The sequence below is a fragment of the Triticum urartu genome, chromosome 6A, assembly GCF_056163025.1.
Source record: "Triticum urartu cultivar PI428250 chromosome 6A, HENAU_Tu73, whole genome shotgun sequence".
Lineage (NCBI taxonomy): Eukaryota > Viridiplantae > Streptophyta > Magnoliopsida > Poales > Poaceae > Triticum > Triticum urartu.
The window spans coordinates 553061576-553082890 of record NC_141878.1 but is presented as its reverse complement, the minus strand read 5'-3'; the positions used below and the strand labels follow the sequence as shown (position 1 = coordinate 553082890).

At 46.2% G+C, this 21315-nt stretch overlaps 1 pseudogene; it reads right to left on the bottom strand.

The window, feature by feature from the left end:
• Positions 1 to 1142: 1142 nt before the first annotated feature.
• LOC125516919 (subtilisin-like protease SBT1.4 pseudogene) overlaps positions 1143 to 21315 on the bottom strand; it is a 142568-nt pseudogene continuing 122395 nt past the window's right edge.

The following is a 21315-nucleotide window of genomic DNA, read 5'->3' as shown; positions in this document are numbered from 1 at the left end:
TGGAGTAATAGTAGTAGATGTAGGCAGGAGTCGGTCTACTTGTCTCGGACGTGATGCCTATATACATGATCATACCTAGATATTCTCATAACTATGCTCAATTCTGTCAATTGCTCAACAGTAATTTGTTCACCCATCGTAGAATACTTATGCTCTTGAGAGAAGCCACTAGTAAAACCTATGGCCCCCGGGTCTATCTTTATCATATTGATCTCCTACTACTTAGTTATTTCCTTTGCTATTTACTTTGCCTTTATTTTACTTTGCATCTTTATCAAAAAAATACCAAAAATATTATCTTATCATATCTATCAGATCTCACTCTCGTAAGTGGCCTTACAGGGATTGACAACCCCTATTTGCGTTGGTTGCGAGGATTTATTTGTTTTGTGCAAGTACGAGGGACTCGCGCGTAGCCTCCTACTGGATTGATACCTTGGTTCTCAAAAACTAAGGAAATACTTACGCTACTTTGCTGCATCATCCCTTCCTCTTTGGGGAAAAACAACGCAGTGCTCAAGAGGTAGCAGGGCCAAAGGGGGAAAGCCCATGATGTTTTTGGAAAGCGCAAAAGGAAGTTTTGCGGAGTCCAGGGGCCAGACGCCAGGGTCCCTGGCGTCTAGGTCCAGACACCGGGAGCCCTGGCGTCTGGCCCTGGAGTCCGAGAAGGACTCTTACCTTTCGGGTGAAACCGTCTTTGTAGAGGCTTTTACTCCAAGTTTCGACCCCAAGCCTCAACATATAAATAGAGGGGCAGGGCTAGCAAGCCATGTGCCGGCTACCCCGTCCCCTCTAGTTTATCCTCCGTCATAATTTTCGTAGTGCTTAGGCGAAGCCCTGCGGAGATTGTTATTCACCAACACCATCACCATGCCGTCGTGCTGCCGGAACTCATCTACTACATCGCCCCTCTTGCTGGATCTAGAAGGCGAGGACGTCACCGAGCCGAACGTGTGCAGAACTCGGAGGTGCCGTGCTTTCGGTACATGAACCGGTCAGATCGTGAAGACGTACGACTACATCAACCGCGTTGATATAACGCTTCCGCTTTCAGTCTATGAGGATACGTAGACAACACTCTCACCTTTCGTTGCTATGCATCACCATGATCCTACGTGTGCGTAGGAATTTTTTTGAAATTACTACGTTCCCCAACAGTACTCCTTGATGCTCCCCGCAGCTCGGATAGCAAAGGTGACCCGGTACTCCTGTGTGTTGTGAGTCGTGTTGAAGCGTAGCTTTCGTGGCTCCACGGTGACGCGCATGCCAGCGGAGCTGGTGACCGCGGCTCGGTACGTCGCGTCCACATTGTTGCCGACGTTGCGCACCATGCGGCGCTGCGTGATGGTCTCGCTACGCGAGGTGAACACCGCCACGAAGGCCGGGTAGTTGTGGTCTCCCAGGTAGGCAGAACCCCGGGGCGTTGAGTAGTTAGTCGACGGGCCATCTCTCGTGAAGACGGCCATCTGATCAGCGGTGTAGCCGAGCGCGCACAGGAAGGTAACATAGTCGTCCGTGCCGGCGTCGTACACAAGGCCTGTATCAAGGGCGTTGTTGGGGTCCACGTGGCCTGCCCCGCGCGCGAACGGCGTGGACGCCTTGCTAGTGGCCATGTCTCGGATGACGTGGCCGCCGCTGTCCACATTAGACGCGGTGGTCATCAAGGCGGACTTGATCGCGGCGGGGCTCCACTCCGGTCTCGCCTGCCATAGCATTGCGGCGATGCCGCTCACGTGAGGGCACGCCATGGACGTGCCTGATATAACATTGTAGTGCACTCGCCTCGTGTCGGTGTTGAGGCCCGAGGGAGAGGCGGCGCCGGTCCAAGCGGCGAGGATCTCCACGCCGGGTGTCGTGACGTCCGGCTTGAGGATCTCCGGCGCATGGAGGTTCGGCCCGCGGCTCGAGAAGGGTGCCATTCTAGGGGAAGGAGGCGTCAGGCTGATGACCATGCCATGGAACACGGTCGTCGCGATCGGAGATGTAGTCGTGTTCATGTACATTTTAATCCTTCTCGCAGCAGCGAACGCAACGGTTGTTGCAGGGAAGGTGTGGGGCTGCCGATGACCAGCTCGTTGAATTCTTTGGTGCTCGTGAGGATTGCTCCGACGCCGCTGGCGAGTTTGATTGTCTCTCCTTGCGCAGCATTCAAGACAGCAGGGCCGCACAAAATGATCTTCCCGGCGACCAAGCTGGCGTTCAGCTTCTCGGCTTCACAGGTTTTTGAGCCGGCGGTCTGGCCGTACACGAGCGGTATGTCGGTAGCGCCAAGCGCCGGGCCGGCGCAGGGCGAAGCGCCAGAAAAGGTATCGCCGTTGCCGAGGACGACGTTCACCGGGAAACGGCGGTTGATGGTGGACGCGCCGAGGGTCAGGAACCATGGCGCGATGTTGATGGCGGTGGACTCAGCTGGGTCGGAGTTCCCCGCCGCGGCAGAGACGATGATGCCCTTGCGGACGGCGCTGAAGGAAGTGATGAATCGAGTGTTTGACTGAAACAAGCGAAGGAAGGATTGGTCAAAGCTGGTCATGCTAGCTGCTTGAGATGCATGCATGCGTGCGTGTCGGTCCCACCCTCCATCCATCCATCCAGGGAAAGGGAAGGCGCCGGTGCGGTCTGCTCTGCTCGCGACTCGCGAGGCGTACACCAAACAAAAGTCTCATTTATTCTGTCAATCAATCGAATCAGCGTTTTCATTTAGGATGCGTCTAGTGGGCGGCCGGCTGTCCACTAGTGCGATCGAGCGGCCAGTCTGAAAAGAAAAGTCTCTGTCCCCCGCGAAACAGAAAAGGAAGGGCCACCAAACCGACCGATCGATCGGCCACAAAACAGACCGATCGAGCGGCCACCAATAGAATTGCCCACACCCCCACGTGGCCAGCTGTCCCCAGCTCGCCCCCACGCCCCAGCCCCTCCCATGCTACCTTCTTCTTCTTCTGCACGCCAGAAAGGAGATCCAATAGAATCGCCCCCAGCCCTTCTTCCTCCTCCTACACAGCCGCCATGGAAGCCCCAAAATAGAATAAGGAGCTGCTTCAGAAAAGAAGATCTAAGGGCAGGGTGGTCAGAGCCATACCAGGCAGTAATATCAAGTAGGTAAGCCCCCTCTGCCCCTCTTCACTCCCCCCTTTCTTCTACTACATATATGTAGGCATATGTAAACCCCCTTCTCCATGGATCTAGCACAAATCCATGGAGAAGCTGCTTCAAAAAAGAGGTGAATCTGGCACACCACCCTACTTGATGTTATTTGATGTGTTAAACAAGCCAAAAACTACTTGGTACATGCCAAACAAGTTTCTACCGCCTGGATGTGTTAAACAATCCAACTAAAAAAATTCACTGGCCAATTAAAACATGATTAAAGCCAAGTCAACAAAGCATTGTAGCCAAAAACTAAACATGCATTCTACCAACTTGTAGTTATTGTTTGCAAATGAACAAAAGGATGAACAAATTGACTGTCCAATAGATATGTGCAACGAAAAATTCATAAATGTGCAACTAAACATGCATCCCAGCCAACTGAAACTATATTCTAGCAACTCAGCATGCATGCTAGCCAAAACTAAAACATGCATTGTACCCCACGTGTACTGGATATTTGTGAGTAACACTTTAGAAAACCTGTAGTATATGTGCAATAAAAACATGTTTTCTGGCCAGCTAAACATGCATGTTGGCCAAAACTGAGAAAATGTATCCTAGCCAACTGAGACATCTATTCTAGCCAACTGAATACATTAACTGTCCTACTGAACATGCATGTTGGCCAAAACTGAAAAAATGCAACCTGGCCAACTGATACATCTATTCTAGCCAACTAAAAAACATTGAATGTCCAACTGAATATGTATGCTGGCCAACTGGAAAAATGCATCCTAGCAATTGAGACATCTATTGTAGCGAAAACCAGAAATTTGTAGTGCGACAGCAAAAAACACAAGAACTTTTGTCCATGGCTAATGAAGCCACAAACCATATTAACATATTCATGCATGTAATCTTGTCCCACACATATATTCTGGTCCCACACCTATTGCAAACCATATTAAATATGTTCAATATAGCAGAACTAAAAACATAAAAACGGCGATGAAAAACATATAACTATAATCTGTCCTGCAATTCTTCTTTCTTCTTTCACCTGGATTCTCCGTCTCAAATGTAACATCAAATTATGTGCAGAAAAATCTGAAACAGCTCCTTGCAGAAAACCTACAGATGATTGCAACAAAACAAAGGGAAAAAGTCAGAAAACTCTGAAAAGAAGTCATGCTCTTGCCAGCTATTTACTACAAACTGTGCAACTAACATAACAACTCTGTGCAAACAAAAAAAATTCACAACTGTTATAATAAAAAGATTATGCTATAGTCATGTTGCTTTTGGAACTAAGATTGTCACAAAATGGTGTGCAAACTGCCTATTTACTAAGTTTTTAGGTTGTTTGAAACACTCTTTTCTGTGGTTACCAACTGATGACATCATTTTCTTCCTTTTTATATGTGCAGGTAGTGTGTGGCAGCATCCAAAAAAAGGAAAAAAAATGCTTGATCTCAATGAGTTGCCTCCTGATCTCAATGAGCTTCCTCATGATATGGACCAGTAGCAACCCAGCATACAACAAGGAAATTGGACAGAAAATGGTCGATCTGTTTACTACACGCAGGCAAGTTATGATGGTAACCCTATGGGCCATGAGAATGTGGCAGGCCAGTCATCAGACCGTGGTGCCCCTGCAGTGGTGTCTTTGTAGTCAGAGAGCCATACTCTTGATAACACGAGAACCGAGGCAAATGTTTCTGGTCCAACCAGGACTGAGCTAGGAGCTGAGGCTGTTGATGGAGCTGTGCAAGGAGAAGAAGGAGAGGATGAGGCTGGTTCTCAACCTATGGAACCCTATGTGTTGGCATGAGATTTGACAGCCTTCAAATTGCTAAGGATCACTACAACAACTACGCACTACGGATGGGTTTATCTATCAAGATGAACACCGCTAGACGGACACCCCACACCAATGATTTGATAAAACAACAGTTTTGCTGCAACAAGTTCAAGAAGCCCAAGGCTGATGATGGAGGAGCTGAGGCTCCTCCTGTCCTGGACCCTATTCCAGATCCAAAATCTGTTGACAGTGGTGAGGAGATGGAAGAAGAACCTCCAATATTTTCTGAAGAGGAGGTTGGTACTAGTAAGAAGAAGATGAAGCACAAACGCGAGACAATAAAGCAGACTTAATGCAAGGCGAAAATGTTGGTGAAGCTGATAGATGGGCGATGGGAGGTGACGCACTTTGTTCGTGACCACAATCATCCGCTTGTGAACAAACCTTCATTGTCCAAATACTTGAGATCCCACCAAGGCATCTCACCTGATGAAAAGGAGTTTCTACGCATCTTGTATAACTGCAACTTGACTACAGGTGTGGTGTTTTTCTATATCCCTTAAAGAATTAAGTTTCCCTCTAGGCAGTCCAGTGTACAGCTGTTATGGTACTACTGTGCAACTGGTGTCCAACTTCCCATGCTGTTTGTATATCACTTTTGTTGCTTGTTGTGCAACTAGATTGTCTTTACTGTGCAACTACACAATGTCCTGTATGCAAAAAGTGCAAAGTGTTTTTAAAAAGGTGCAACTAGGTGTCCATTTCCTGCGATTATCTTTTGTGCCAACACATGTCCTATTACTGTGCAGATGGATGTGCACGTTCGTGCAACTAAAAAAAGGATATACTGTTTGTTTTTGTATTATGCAGGACGTATGATGCATATAATGGCAGAGTTCTACGGATCTGAGATGATGGTGCCATTCGGACTAAAAGCAATAACAAATCTGTGTACAAGTTTCTGTAGAGATGACACAAAGGAGGGTGATCTGATTGAGACAATTGCGCACTTCAAGGATATACAAAAAACCAATCCAGACTTCTTCTATAAGGTAAAATATGATGAAGAGGACAGAGTTGTCAACATATTTTGGGTGGATGGCTTAGCTCGAAAAGCTTATGCGAAGGCGTACCACGATTGCATATCGTTTGACACCATCTACATGACCAACATGTATAATATACCGTTCGCGCCCTTCATAGGAATAAACCGACATGGCCAATCTTTCATGCTGGGTTGCGCGTTTGTGAGGTAGGAGTTGGCATCGAGCTTTGATTGGGTCCTGGGAGCATTCCTAGAGGCTATGGATGGCAAACCTCGTGACAACTTCATCACCGATCAGGATGGTGCAATGAGGCAGTCAATACAGAGCATCTTTCCAACCATCGTGCACCGTTGTTGTCGATGGCACATCGTGAAAAAGGCTCAGGAAAAAGTTGGTTGGCTGCTGTGCCGGAATCCAGGACTCTCTGATGATTTCAACAAGTATGTTGACTTCAGCTTCACTATAGACGAGTTTGAGCACAATTGGGTTGGGTTAATGATGAAGTACGTGGCTATGACACACACGCACTTTGAGAAGTTGTACGAATACATGTCAACTTGGGTGCCGTGCTACTTCAAACACAGGTTCTTCCCCTTCCTACAGTCTACACAGCATAGTGAGGGGTTCAACGCCGTCCTAAAAATATATGTGAACCCACACAACTCAATGCTGAACTTCGTCAAGCAATATGAAAAAATCCAGAACCACATCCTTGCTAAGGAAGGCTGCAATGATTACAGGACAGAACACCTTGAGATTGAGCTGTGGTCCAACTTCCCAATAGAGAAGCAAGCTTACAAAACCTATACTAGGGACCTTTACCGCAAGTTCAGAGAAGAGTTTAAGCTGATTGGACGTTATAATGCATTCCAAGTTGGTGCTGATATATTTGAGCTCGGACCGAACCAGGAATTTGTTGCCAAATATGGTTCTCGAAACTACTTGGTGCAGGCAAGGGTGGAGGAGGGTTCCTATTTGTGTGAGTGTTGTAAAATGGACAAGGACGGCATCCTCTGTTGCCACATCCTCAAGGTGTTCACCCATATTGGAGATGATGTCATACCGGAAAGGTACCTGCTAAGACGGTGGACACCTACTGCTATACCTAGTGCGCCAGGGACTGGTTATGAGCACCCGGATGAAATGCCTCCTCAATCAAAGAAGCAGATAAGGGAGAGGAACATGATATACGATTTTCGGAAACTAGCAAAGTTTGCGAGTGGTTCTGATCCAGCACAAGCTATTGTATACAAGCATATGCGCGCAACACGTACCGAGATCGGCCACCTAAACAAGTCCAAGAAAAAGAAAAAACCGACTGCTGCCACGGGGCCATCAGATGATGGCAACCCTCGAGGACCTCCTCCACCTCTAGGCAACAATCAGGGGGCTCATCATCCAGGTAATTACATGCCCCAACTCCTGATCTAACTAGGTGTGTAACTTTAGTTGCACACATCATTGTGCCCAGTTGCACACATCATGGTGGCCAATTGAACATAACATGCTGCCTAGTTGCACACGCTGTGTTAGTTCAAGCATCAAGATAACACAACTAACTTGTTATTCCTGTTCTGGATATAGGTGATGTCAACCCTCAATGACCTCCTCCACCTCCTGGCTGTACACGGCATCCTCCGCCACCTCCTCCCCCGCGTGCTCCTCCCAATGGCCCTACAGGCAACACTTAGGGGGCTCATCGTCCAGGTAATTACCTGCCCCAACTCCCCATCAAACTAGGTCTGTAACTCCAGTTGCACACATCATGGTGCTCAGTTGCACAGAACAGGCTACCTAGTTGTGCACGCTGTGTTAGTTCGAGCATCAAAGATAACACAACTAACTTGTTTGTCCTGTTCTGGCTATAGGTGATGCCAACCCTCAAAGACCTCCTCCCCCGCCTGGCCCAACTAGCAGTGCCCTGCGTGCTACTCCCAATGGACCTACAGGCAGGACTCAGGGGGCTCATCACCCAGGTAAATACCTGATACGTCTCCAACGTATCTATAATTTTTGATTGCTCCATGCTATATTATCTACTGTTTTGGACTATATTGGGCTTTATTTTCCACTTTTATATTATTTTTGGGACTAACCTATTAACCGGAGGCCCAGCCCAGAATTCCTGTTTTTTTGCCTATTTCAGTGTTTTGAAGAAACGGAATATCAAACGGAATAAAATCTTTGGGAATGTGATTTTCTCACCGAACGTGATCCAGGAGACTTGGACCCTGCTCCAAGGAACAAAAGAGGCGGTCACGAGGGTGGGCCCCCCTAGGGCGCGCCCCCTGCCTCGTGGGCCCCTCGTTGCTCCTCCGGCATACTTCTTCCTCCTATGTATACACACGTACCCTCAAACGATCAGAAGAGGAGCCAAAAACCTAATTCCACCGCCGCAACTTTCTGTATCCACGAGATCCCATCTTGGGGCCTGTTCCGGAGCTCCGCTGGAAGAGGGCCGTCATCACGGAGGGCTTCTACATCATCCTAGCCCCTCCGATGAAGTGTGACTAGTTTACCTTAGACCTTCGGGTCCATAGTTAGTAGCTAGATGGCTTCCTCTCTCTCTTTGAATCTCAATACAAAGTTCTCCCCCTCTCTTGTGGAGATCTATTCGATGTAATCTTCTTTTTGCGGTGTGTTTGTTGAGACCGATGAATTGTGGGTTTATGATCAAGTCTATCTATGAATAATATTTGAATCTTCTTTGAATTCTTTTATGTATGATTGGTTATCTTTGCAAGTCTCTTCGAATTATCCGTTTGGTTTGGCCAACTAGATTGGTAGTTCTTGCCATGGGAGAAGTGCTTAACTTTGGGTTCGATCTTGCGGTATCCTTTCCCAGTGACAGAAGGGGCAGCAAGGCACGTATTGCATTGTTGCCATCGAGGATAACAAGATAGGGTTTATTTCATATTGCATGAATTTATCTCTCTACATCATGTCATCTTGCTTAAGGTGTTACTCTGTTTTTAACTTAATACTCTAGATGCATGCTGGATAGTGGTCGATGAGTGGAGTAATAGTAGTAGATGCAGAATCGTTTCGATCTACTTGTCACGGACGTGATGCCTATATACATGATCATGCCTAGATATTCTCATAACTATGCTCAATTCTGACAATTGCTCAACAGTAATTTGTTCACCCACGGTAGAATACTTATGCTCTTGAGAGAAGCCACTCGTGAAACCTATGGCCCCCGGGTCTATTCTCATCATATCAATCTCCATCACTTTAATCTTGCTTTGCTTTTACTTTTTACTTTGCATCTTTATACCAAAAATACCAAAAATATTACATCTATCAGATCTCACTCTCGTAACTGACCGTGAAGGGATTGACAACCCCTAATCGCGTTGGTTGCGAGTAGTTATCGTTTTGTGAAGGTACGAGGGACTTGAGCGCGGCCTCCTACTGGATTGATACCTTGGTTCTCAAAAACTGAGGAAAATACTTACGCTACTCTGCTGCATCATCCCTTCCTCTTCGGGGAAAACCAACGCAAGCTCAAGACGTAGCAATACCTTCCCCGACTCCTAACAAAACTATGGTTTGTTACTTCAGTTGCACATATCATAGTGCCCAGTTGCATAGAACATGCTGCCTAGTTGCGTGCACTGTGTTAGTTTGAGGATCAAGCTAAAAATCTAACTTGTTTTTCCTGTTATGCCCATAGGCGATTACAATCCGAGTACCATGACAGGTCATGCTACTACAGGTGTTTTATTCAACTTAACTTGCACACATCAACCAGTTAGTTGCACAACATGGGTTGTGTGGTTGCAGAGAACATCAGTGCTGGTTGCACAACAAAAAACCTAAACTTTTTATATGATTATTACACAGGTGATCGTGATGGTCCTACTGCCCCGTTGGAGGTTGCATCCCCTGCACAAGCTTCTGATGATTTTGTGCTCAGGGATCCTCCAAGGTCTACTACAAAGGGTAGGGCAAAGAGTCGGCGGTACAAATCGGTGCTGGAGCTGCACCCAAAGAAGAAAAACAAATGCAACCAGTGCCAATCTACAGCGCACACTGCTGGTGTGTGTCCACTCAGGCTACTGTGATTCTGTTTCATCGTTTGTAACTTTGGGACAAAAATGAAAAAAGAATGATGTTTTTTAGCAATGTTGGGACCAAGTGGACACAAGCTGTGTAAAAAATGTTGTTGTTTGTGCCGCAGTGGATGGGCTAACCATGGCAACTGGTTAAATATTTAGTTGTTGAACAATTGTATGTCCAGTGCTCCTAATGTATCAACAAAAGTGATGATATTGAGTTGCAAACAAAATTACTACTAGTGTGTACAAAATCTGCTTAAAAATTGTGCAAACCAGCAACTTCCTCCATGGAGCAGAGAAAGAAAAAGAGTACTGACCTAGTCCTTGTCATATCTCAGCAACTTCCTCCATGGGGCATCGTTGTGCACGCTAGTGACCCAATCATATGCCAGCTTCTTCCTGATATTGAGTACTTCCTTGGGTTCGTGGTTAGTCAGTTGGCTACCGTTCCACTCGGTGGCGTTAAGCAGTGCGAACAACCCACACTCATTACTGCGATGGGAAAAAAAGAAAATTTGTCAAATAAAATTAAAACCAAAAAAGATAATGCACTCTGTGCAACTGCTTATGTTCTACTGTGCAACTACTTATGTGCCACTGTGCAACTACTTATGTGCCAGTGTGCAACTACTTATGTGCCACTCTGCAACTGGCTAGATAATCCATTAGAAACTCATAAAAATGATAAGCAGATTGCAGACTAGTTCTGTGTCCTGAAAAACTAAAGATTGCACAAGTAGAACAATTGTAAAAACTACAAATTGATGGTGAGAAATTGAGAAGAATGCCATTCTTAATGTCTTACTTGCCGAGCTGCTTTGGTACGTTAATGTCAATAATCTGGAAGTGCTCGATGCTGAACTTTGGGTAATGCTTCCTCCATAGCTGGCGTACTGCCCCCGTGATGGTAGAGGCAGTGTTCATCAGCTCAATGTTGTCCAACTTCCTGCTTGAATCAAGAACTTCGAAGCATCCGTCCCTCAAGTTGACACTGAAGACCCAATAATGCCTCCCTCCGTCCTTATCGGTTACATCAGTACACTCGAGCACTGGCAGCATGACCTGCAAGCGTGAATGATTTCAGACACAGATATAGGTTGTAGCTAAGAAAAATAGTAAAAGACTTGGTCAAGTTAAAAACAAGTTGCAACAAGTATTTGCCAACTAACAGGTGTATCATGTGCAACTGAACATGCTGCGGGTGCCAACTAAAAAGAGATGGATCATGTGGGCACAACAATCACCAATTCTTTCTTGTCGAGACGGTTCTTGTAATCAAACTTCTTGTTTATCTCATTCACGTTGTGGATCTCTTGCTGTAAATTCATCTGCAGAGATTATAAAAGCATGCCTCAAACTCCTTAGTAGATGAAAGGCCTCCCTCAATTGGTCAACAAAAAAAGTACTACAGAACAAAAGATGAGGGTAAAGAAGGTTTTGGAAAAACTTACAGAAAACCTCAGTGGCATAAAGACCTTCTTTGACCCTTCTGGTAAGTTATCCATGATGTGTAAGATTCCAGTCTCAATAACAATTTTTGACAGCCATTGAATAGTCTTCATCGAATCAACTAACTCCTTTAAAGAAATGTAGAAAGCACCAAACCTGAAAATCTCAGGGCAGAATTTTTTTTGAAAGAAAATAAAAAGACAAGTTAGCTCGAAGGGTCACAACAGCAAAAAAAATGTGCATGAAACTGAAACAGAACAGTGTGCAACTAAAAGCCCTGTTTTGTGCAACATGCTATGCTTTCTGTGCAACTAAGTGGCTGGTCCTTTGCAACTGAAAAAGATATGTATGTAGGCTGTGGGGAGTTCGTTTACCTGGTAGTTTCACCATTTGCTCCTGGGTGATGCCTGACCCAATACAAGAGGGCATCGTAAAGCTTGTTCACTGCCTCATTGGAGCTGAACGTCTTCTTCTTGTTGTAGTCAATGAATGGAGTCCTTTGAGATGCTGCGGGCCTTCTTACCCTCCTTTGTCTTCGTGCAAGAGGTGGTCCCAAAGAACTACTCGCACCAAGTTCTGGTTCTGCGCATATTGGGGTGTGGCAATTCTCTGGTGATCCAACATCTAGCTCTTGAGCTATTGCCTTGCCAGCATCAGCAGCAGCGCATCCTTCATTCGCAGCTGCTGGGTCCAACTCACACTCATCAATGCAAATCACACTGGCTTCCGCTGTTTCTGCTGCTGGAGTAGGTGCTGGAGCATCACCATCTATGCCGAGGTCAAAAGATGGTGCATTGCAGAACCCGTCACCATGATAAGAATTTGATCTTCGTATGGGTTCAAGGACCAGGGAATCTCCTTGCGGCACAAACACGGGTGCATCGTTCACTGACTTGGTTCGCAAAAGTGTTGTAGTTGGCGGCCTTGGAGGCTTGCACCTACTTATAATGTTGAACACCTCCTCTTGTGTTAATGGTTGCTGAAAGTCAGCTCTTGGTGATGCAGGCTTGCTTGGCTGCTGTGTGCTAGCTCTTGGGGAAGGCACTTTGGTAGTTGGATCACCTCCTTTTGTGTTCGGAATTGAAGCATCTCTACGAGTAGGCACCTTGGGGCTTGTAGTTGCAGTGGTGCCTTCCTGAGCAGCTGTTGTGGTTTTGATTGTGACCACGCTGCTAACTGACACATCAGTTGGGACATTGGTATCTGTAGTTGGCATCTTTCCAGTCTGAGTTGGCAGCAACCTAGCAGAACTTGGCACCCCTGCATCAATGGCTGCGGCACGCAGTTCTCTCTCGTCTCTGAACCCCAAATCTTTTGTGGCATGTTCCCCCTTTGTGCCACTGGCAAACTTGACAATCTTTTGCTGCTTAGGTGGTTTTGGTGGGACTATTGAAAGGGGAGTCTTCCCCTTGATCTGTTGAACTCCTGTGATGGTGGTTGGCTCTCTACTCACTACAGTTGGCATATCAGTTTGAAGCACAACTTCCTTGACCATATTTATTTTAGCATCTGCACTCACCATCTTCTCCTTGGTTTGAGACAACTGCAGATTCTTCTTCATTGAAACTGCTTTACGCTTCTGAACCACGTGAGGTTTTGCCATGGATGCTGCCTTGCTCTTGCTGGAGCTTAGGTCTGGAAGCTTCTTCAAATATTCCTTGTATTTTTCTTTTGAATGAACCCAATCAAGACCCTTTCCTGCTTCCCCCGTGTCAATTTGATTCTTTTTAGCATCACTTGATAAGAATAGGCTCTTGTCAATGGCAAAGTTGATCTTCTCACACATATCTTTGTCGCTAAAATCTGGCACGGGAAATGTGGTTGGCAAAGCTGGCTTCAAATTGCAGAGCTTGAACATATCAATGCTGCATTGACACTCTGCTTCGTCATTTTTCTTCGACTTTGGCAAATCCTTGTCTTTCCAGCAAGTTTTGTCAATCAACATCTGTAGTGTGCTCCTACTACTCAATGAATTGTTGCTGCTGGCAGGGGTGGCAAAAGTGCTAATCCTCCTGGATGTGTTGCCGCCTGTACCACCAGAACTAGGGGCGTTGTCATCATCATCATCATCATCATCGCTATTGTCGCTGCCTCCATTGGATCCCCTTTTATCATCACCATAACCATCCTCGTCTTCTTCATCGTCGTCTTGTTCCCTCTCACTGCTATCAACTGCTGCATCTTTGTCTTCTCCCCACTCACTGCCATCAACTGCTGCACCTTTGTCCCCGTCCCCCTCTTTGGCCTCATCTTCTTCTTCCTCCTCCTCTGCCTCTGTGACGCCCCCGATTTAATCGTACACTAATCATACACGCAAACGTGTATGATCAAGATCAGGGACTCACGGGAAGATATCATAACACAACTCTACAAATAAAATAAGTCATACAAGCATCATATTACAAGCCAGGGGCCTCGAGGGCTCGAATACAAGAGCTCGATCATAGACGAGTCAGCGGAAGCAACAATATCTGAGTACAGACATAAGTTAAACAAGTTTGCCTTAAGAAGGCTAGCACAAACTGGGATACAGATCGGAAGAGGCGCAGGCCTCCTGCCTGGGATCCTCCTAAACTACTCCTGGTCACCGTCAGCGGGCTGCACGTAGTAATAGGCACCTCCCGAGTAGTAGTAGTCGTCATCGACAGTGGCATCTGGCTCCTGGGCTCCATCGTCTGGTTGCAGCAATTGGATATAGGAAAGGGGAAAAGGGGAAGAAAAGCAACCGTGAGTACTCATCCTAAGTACTCGCAAGCAAGGAGCTACACTACATATGTATGGATTGGTATCAAATGGAATAAGGGTATCATATGTGGACTAAACTGCAGAACGCCGGAATAAGAGGGGGATAGCTAGTCGTTTCGAAGACTACGCTTCTGGTAAACTCCATCTTGCAGCAGGAGAAGAGAGTAGATGGTAAGTTCACCAAGTATCATGGCATAGCATAATCCTAACCGATGATCCTCCCCTTGTCGCCCTGTGAGAGAGTGACCACCGGTTGTATCTGGCACTTGGAAGGGTGTGTTTTATTAAGTATCCGGTTCTAGTTGTCATAAGGTCAAGGTACAACTCCAAGTCGTCCTATTACCGAAGATCACAGCTATTCGAATAGATTAACTTCCCTGCAAGGGTGCACCACATAACCCAACACGCTCGATCCCATTTGGCCGGACACACTTTCCTGGGTCATGCCCGGCCTCGGAAGATCAACACATCGCTGCCCTACCTAGGCACAACAGAGAGGTCAGCACGCCAGTCTAAATTCTATGGCGCAGGGGTCTGGGCCCATCGCCCATTGCACACCTGCACGTTGCGAGGGCGGCCGGAAGCAGACCTAGCCTAGCAGGCGTTCCAGTCCAATCCGGCGCGCGCCGCTCAGTCGCTGACGTCACGAAGGCTTCGGCTGATACCACGACGTCGAGTGCCCATAACTGTCCCCGCGTAGATGGTTAGTGCGTATAGGCCAGTGGCCAGACTCAGATCAAATACCAAGATCTCGTTAAACATGTTAAGTATCCACGAACGCCGACCAGGGCCAGGCCCACCTCTCTCCTAGGTGATCTCAACCAGCCCTGTCGTTCCGCCACAAAGTAACAGTCGAGGGCCGTTGGGAACCCAGGCCCACCTCTACCGGGATGGAGCCACCTGCCCCTTTAGCCCCCAACTCCGAATAGTACCACAGGTAATGTAACAGTGCAAAGTATATAGTATATGCCTGTGATCACCTCCCGAAATGATTATGGCACAGTAGTATAGCATGGCAGACGGACAAGAGTGTAGGGCCACTGATGATAATCTAGCATCCTATACTAAGCATTAGGATTGCATGTAAAGGTAACAACAGTAGTAGCAAGGACAGGCTATGCATCAGGATATGATTAACGGAAAGCAGTAACATGCTACACTACTCTAATGCAAGCAGTATAGAGAAGAGTAGGCGATATCTGGTGATCAAGGGGGGGCTTGCCTGGTTGCTCTGGCAAGAAAGAGGGGTCGTCGTCGATGTAGCCGATCACAGGGGGTATCAACAACGGTCTCAGAGCCTACCGGAAAGAAGTAACAGAGGGGGAACACAATAAATAATAGAGCAATCAAATGTAACACAAAGCAAGACGCGGCAATACGGTGTGCTAGCGGTGACATAACGCAGGGATATGTGATATGAGCGAAGGGGGGGAAACATCCGGGAAAGTATCCCCGGTGTTTCGCGTTTTCAGACAGATGTATCGGAGGGGGAAAGTTGCGTGTTTGCTATGCTAGGGATGTGTGGCGGACGAACGGGCTGCGTATCCGGATTCGTCTCGTCGTTCTAAGCAACTTTCATATATAAATTATTTCCATCCGTGTTACAGTTTAAAAGATATGATTTTCTAAAGATTTTATTAATTTCTGGAATTTAATTAATTATTTAAATTAATTCGAAATAAAACAGGATATATTTTTTATACCCACTGAGGGCTCGCCATAGTCAATGACATGTGGGGCCAGGGGACTAGGTTGACCCGGTCAAATGTCCAGTCAGCAGTTGACTAGTCATCTGTTGACTGGTCAAACCTGGGTAGTGGGGCCCAGGTGTGTCATTGACTGTTTTAGTCTACTCTAACCATTTAGTTACCTAAACTAGGTGGTCACCCTAATTAAGCTTAATTAATTAAGATAATTAATTGTTTAACTAATTAATTAATTATTTTTATTAGTATAAATTGTTTTTACATTTTTTTTGCAAACAGGTGGGCGTGGGGCCCCGTTGTCATTGGCCCCTGGGGCTTTAACGAGCGCGCGGGTTCGGGCGAAGCCTCCTGGGGTGCAAGCGCAGCCCGCATGGGCGCACCCCAGGGGCATGGCCGTGGCCATAGCAGGAGCGGCCGGTGCTGGTCGGCGGGTAGAGGCCGCGGGGGGGGCCAACGAGGACGACCGCCGATGCGGCCAAACAGCGGACGAACGGGCGCGGGGGTAGGCAGAGCAGCAGGTGGCAGCGACGGCATCGGCGTCAAGGGATGCACGGGAGCACGGCCGAAGGCCAACGGCGCGCGACAGGAAGCGGGTCAGGCGTGGTTTGTGCGGCGGCGGAAAGGAGGCCGAAGGCGGGGCGCCGGAGCGAGACGCGTCAGCGGGGCGCCGCGGGGTTGGCCGGTTGCGGCCGTCCACGGGGGGGGGGGGGGGGAGGTGCTGGGCGCGCAGGGGAGAGGGGAGAGGGGGAGCTCACTGGGGCAGTAGGGGTTAGGCAGTGGGGGTCGAGGAGGATGACTGAGGCGACGCGTCGTGGGGGAGGCCGACCGGCGAGGAGGTCCGGTGAGGTCCTCGGGCGGCTGCGCGGGATCCGGGCGGTGTCCATGGAGCTCCGGGCGGCGGTGAATCGAGGACGAGGTGGCAGCGTACGGCGGGTCGGGCGCGGCGTCGGAGCTCGCAGATCAGGAGAGGGGGAGGCGAGGAGGACGGCGGTGGGGCGGCGGGGACATGCCGGGGCATCGGGCGACCAAGGCGTCGGGTGCCCCGACCCGATCCAGAATGGGGAGTGGGAGAGGTTGTGGGGGGGAATCATGGGGGAAGTGGGGAGGGGCCGCTAGGGTTTCGGGGGGGAGTGGGTTAGTAGGCAGGGGGTGGGCTGGCCTCGGGTTTGACCTAGCTAGCAGCTGGGCCGAGTGGCCTAGTGGGGGGTTGTTTCATCCCTTTCCTTTTTTTTACCTTTTCATATTTTTCTTTTTTTGTTTTATTTTAGTTACACATTAATTTTAATTTTAGACAAATATATCTTTGGCCCCTAAAATAATGTTTCAGAACAATCCACTACTATAAAAAGTTTTACCCTGATAAAAATAGTCTAGTATTTTATAAAATACCAAAGTCGTTTAAATAGTTGTTTAGCTACTGTTTAAATCATTTTAGTGCTTTAAATCTTTTTACTAAAATGTGGTTCCTCCACCATTTGGACTTAGGATTTATTTGTCCCATTTTGAACATTTAGTTTTAACGTTTGAAGAATTTGCCGTTTGACTCGATTTTGAATTTGAATTTGAATCGGTTTCGAACTAACACGAGATTAGCAACAGTAACCATGATGACGTGGCATCATGAACAGAGGTTTACTATATCTCAAATACCCGGGCGTCACAATTCTCCTCCACTACAAGAAATCTCGTCCCGAGATTTAAGAGGGGAGTAAGGGGGAAAGATCTGGTTACGAAATTCTAACGAGTCTTCTCGGTCTTGCTTGCTCTTCTCGAAATGGTCGATCCATTACGTTGATGTTTTCATTTCTCCGCTTCAGGTCATCATGGTGAAGTCGTCCTTTTCTTCGGGAACTCCAACGTACTTACGAATAGGTAAGGGGCAGCTTGGCTACGACAGAATGCTTATGAGGGGAACAATCTGGGGATAACCCATGAATGAACATAAGATTATCTCTCGAGTTGAACATATAAAATACATCAAGAGTAAGGTACGAAGGTACCATGAGAAGTTTCAAACGGATAGGCAATCATTCCATGTCTGAAACAACACGCGAAAGGGGTCCAGAGCAACGAGATTGAGTATTGCGTCTGTTACCAGAATAGATCACTAGGACGGTGGTCCGTGAATTACATACAAGGCCACGCACGAGGAATAACTTTAGGAACAGGGGGTGTACAGGAGGGTCAGGTTTCGATCCTGGGACCTGTGGGTTATGGGCCCACCATGTGGGTTAAAGTAGGAAGGGCAGTGACGTCTTGCAAGATCATGTAAGCAAGGCATGTCAGAGGATAGCCTGTCAGCTATGTCGGCAAAAACATCGATATCAAGGGCGAGGGACGAAGAGAACCATTTTCCTGCTCGTTGAACTAGGCGGGCCAATAGGCAAGGTTCTCGTCCATCGGTGGCTACCGAAATGTCATCAACAATAGTAACAGGGTCTTGCTGACAGAATTGTACACCGAGGTGTTTACATAAGCAGGAGAATATTACCGCTTAGATCATATAGATCACAAGACGCGTTAAACCAACCAATGGAAAGGCAAATATGATTATCAGATTAAACAGAACAATGGAAAGGAAAATGGGTTTAAACACATATTTCAAAGGTATATCCTTCCCAAGGACAAGTAGAGCATGATATCCATGACAGGATATAATGTAGAAAACTCTTTAGGTACGGGAGAGAATTTTCATGACATTACCCATACAGCGGTGTTTGGATAATTGAGCAGGAAACATTTAACATTGGGCTTCAAATGTTCCTGTTGAAAATCGGAGTACCATAGACATGCTTTGAGATAGCATTGACATGGTCAACAGGTGAAGATCAGACTTTGGAGACAAAAAGGATCCATCAGGAACAACTTATATAATAAGTCTTACAATTTCCTCACGGAAGAATGACTAACCTTGCCAAAAGGAAACTATAACAATAGGTCCTCCGGTCAGGTGTGCTAGGCATGACATCACCTTACCGGGTCATATAAAGACCAATGCTATAACTCTTGGAAATATGTTCCAACCATCATATCTGGCCGAGATTCAAATCTGATTGGTGTCAGGATACCTCAGACATTTGGATGCCTGAGAAGAAAAGGTGCAACACAATTTGACGAGAAGACATTGTAAGATTCTCGGGAAATGTACTATGGAAGGGAGTTCCAGAAAAAGAGCTCATCATTAAACCAATGAAGGAATAAGGAGGTAGTTGATGAACTCAGTGACAATTCATCGAGATTTCGAAAGGATGGGTTTCCACAATTATCTGAACAAGGAGATAACATTTGTCAGATAAAATGATATAATATAATGATGTATGCTTGAGGAAAGCATACACAATTGAACATTGATTGAAAGGTGCACCCAAAAGATGGGCTTAGGTAGCATGATCAACGTTTGAATGGTGGTTCAACAACCAATAGTCTAAGAACGAACTATCGACCATCAACTTCAAAGCAATAGGGTTGTTAGAAGTACAAAATCCACGTAGTACAGCTCACTTGTTGGAATCCCAGTTAGAACCAACATGGGGACCAAGAAAGAAAGGTGATGGTGAGAAGTATTACCTGTATCAAGAATCCTTAAGAGGTGATGAAATCCTCACGACTTTCTTGACATTAAAGATGGTAATACTCCAAGGTAAAGAAGAACAAATGCGGGATAGCAAGGAACTCAAGGTATAACACAAAACACGAACAAGTTTGTGTTGGAGGGAAGTCAATAAAGTGGTCGATGGTAACACAAATCATCGAGGGAAAGGATGGTATTTATCATCATGAACTCAATTGATATCTTGGAAGAGCTCGGAATGCTGATGATGATCACGACACATTTGTCGAGAGATTTCATGAAGATGTAATCAATCGGTGATGACATCTAGTCAAACGAATGATAAACGGAAAGTTATTGGAACCATGGTTACGACACAAACTCGAAATCAAGCTTGCGGTTCAAGGCAAAATGATATGATGAGGAAAATCGACGTAAGCTTAGCTCATCATCGAGAATTGTGCTCCGTGAAGAAGGACCAAGTAGCACAGTTAAAATTTAGCACCATGATGATATAGCCGATCAGGCTAGGAATGACTTAAGTGATTATTAACTCGTAAGCAACAACAATTATTTAAGAGTTATTGAACGAGAGTGCGGAATCGATTCACTTATTGGTGTCCTCGGTTGACGACAACCCAAAACCCGGGAAAATTGGAATCGGTGAGAAATAATAGTTGATGAAGAACCCATAAGAAGTTATGCAGTTCTATGATATTCTTAAGATACCAGAGTGTAATACACGACGGTAGATCAAAGTAAAGGTTTGTCGGGTGCAATGATCTGTAGAAGACAATTACTTCAACTTGTCCGAGAAATGGTATTTAAAGGAGAACATGGTCGAAAACACTATTGCAAAAGGCCAGATCCCGGATATAAGATGAACTTATACCAAAGGAATAATTTAATTTAAGAGAAGCTTTAATGATAAGATCTACATCGTGTCCATGGGCATGAACACAAAGTTCAAGGTCGACTCCCACTTCTCCAATGCATAACCTTTCATTCACTTCTCACTTTCGAAGAAGTTGTAGTGTTGAAATTTTATTTGGCAAAATACTAGAAGTGTATGACTCGTGAAAACTTCCGAGTTCACACAGTTTAGAGAAGGCATATGTTCAACCCATAGGGGCTTCTTAGAAACATATACCACAAGTTTCAAGAGTAAATATCACAAGCTCGAAAGTAGATCAAGGTTGAGAAAGTAGATGATACCATTTACCAAAGGCATTATGTATCCGAAGGAAGGCTCACAAGGTTATTGAATATGAAGGACGTTGTTGGATAAAGTCCATTAAAGGATCTTCCGGTCCATAACAGAGCTGACGTGAGCATCGGCACACAACCAGAGGAAGTAACAATGCAAAGGCATTGGATTATGGAAACAACTGACTAATCCAGAGCTCGAATGCAAAGGAATTATGATTTTCAAATCAAGGGATCAGAAGCAATGTTCTGATTAGGGATGGATAAGTTGAATAGACTTAGGGGTACAATCGACGGCAATTGGATTTGTTGAGAACCAGCTCATGTTTAAAATGACGTCTAAGCCGGAAAGATAATTTAGAAGGATCAACTGATGATTGCGTGCATTCGCACTCATGTTGAATCAAAGGGATCAAAATGACGGTGTCTAAGGATACTAACGAATATTGCCAGACATATGGAAAGCATCCATCATGCAAGCAGACAAGTATTGCAGAGAAATAAGCTACTAATGATTTTTGGAGGATCGAATAGTATTTCAATGACCATTGTGAAACACATGAACAACTGGGGGATGAGCGGACACTCGATAAGTGCGAGAATTATCCGTAGGGGTATTCAGGTGACAAAGAACAGCAAGGCAGTAAGCTCAAAGGATTAT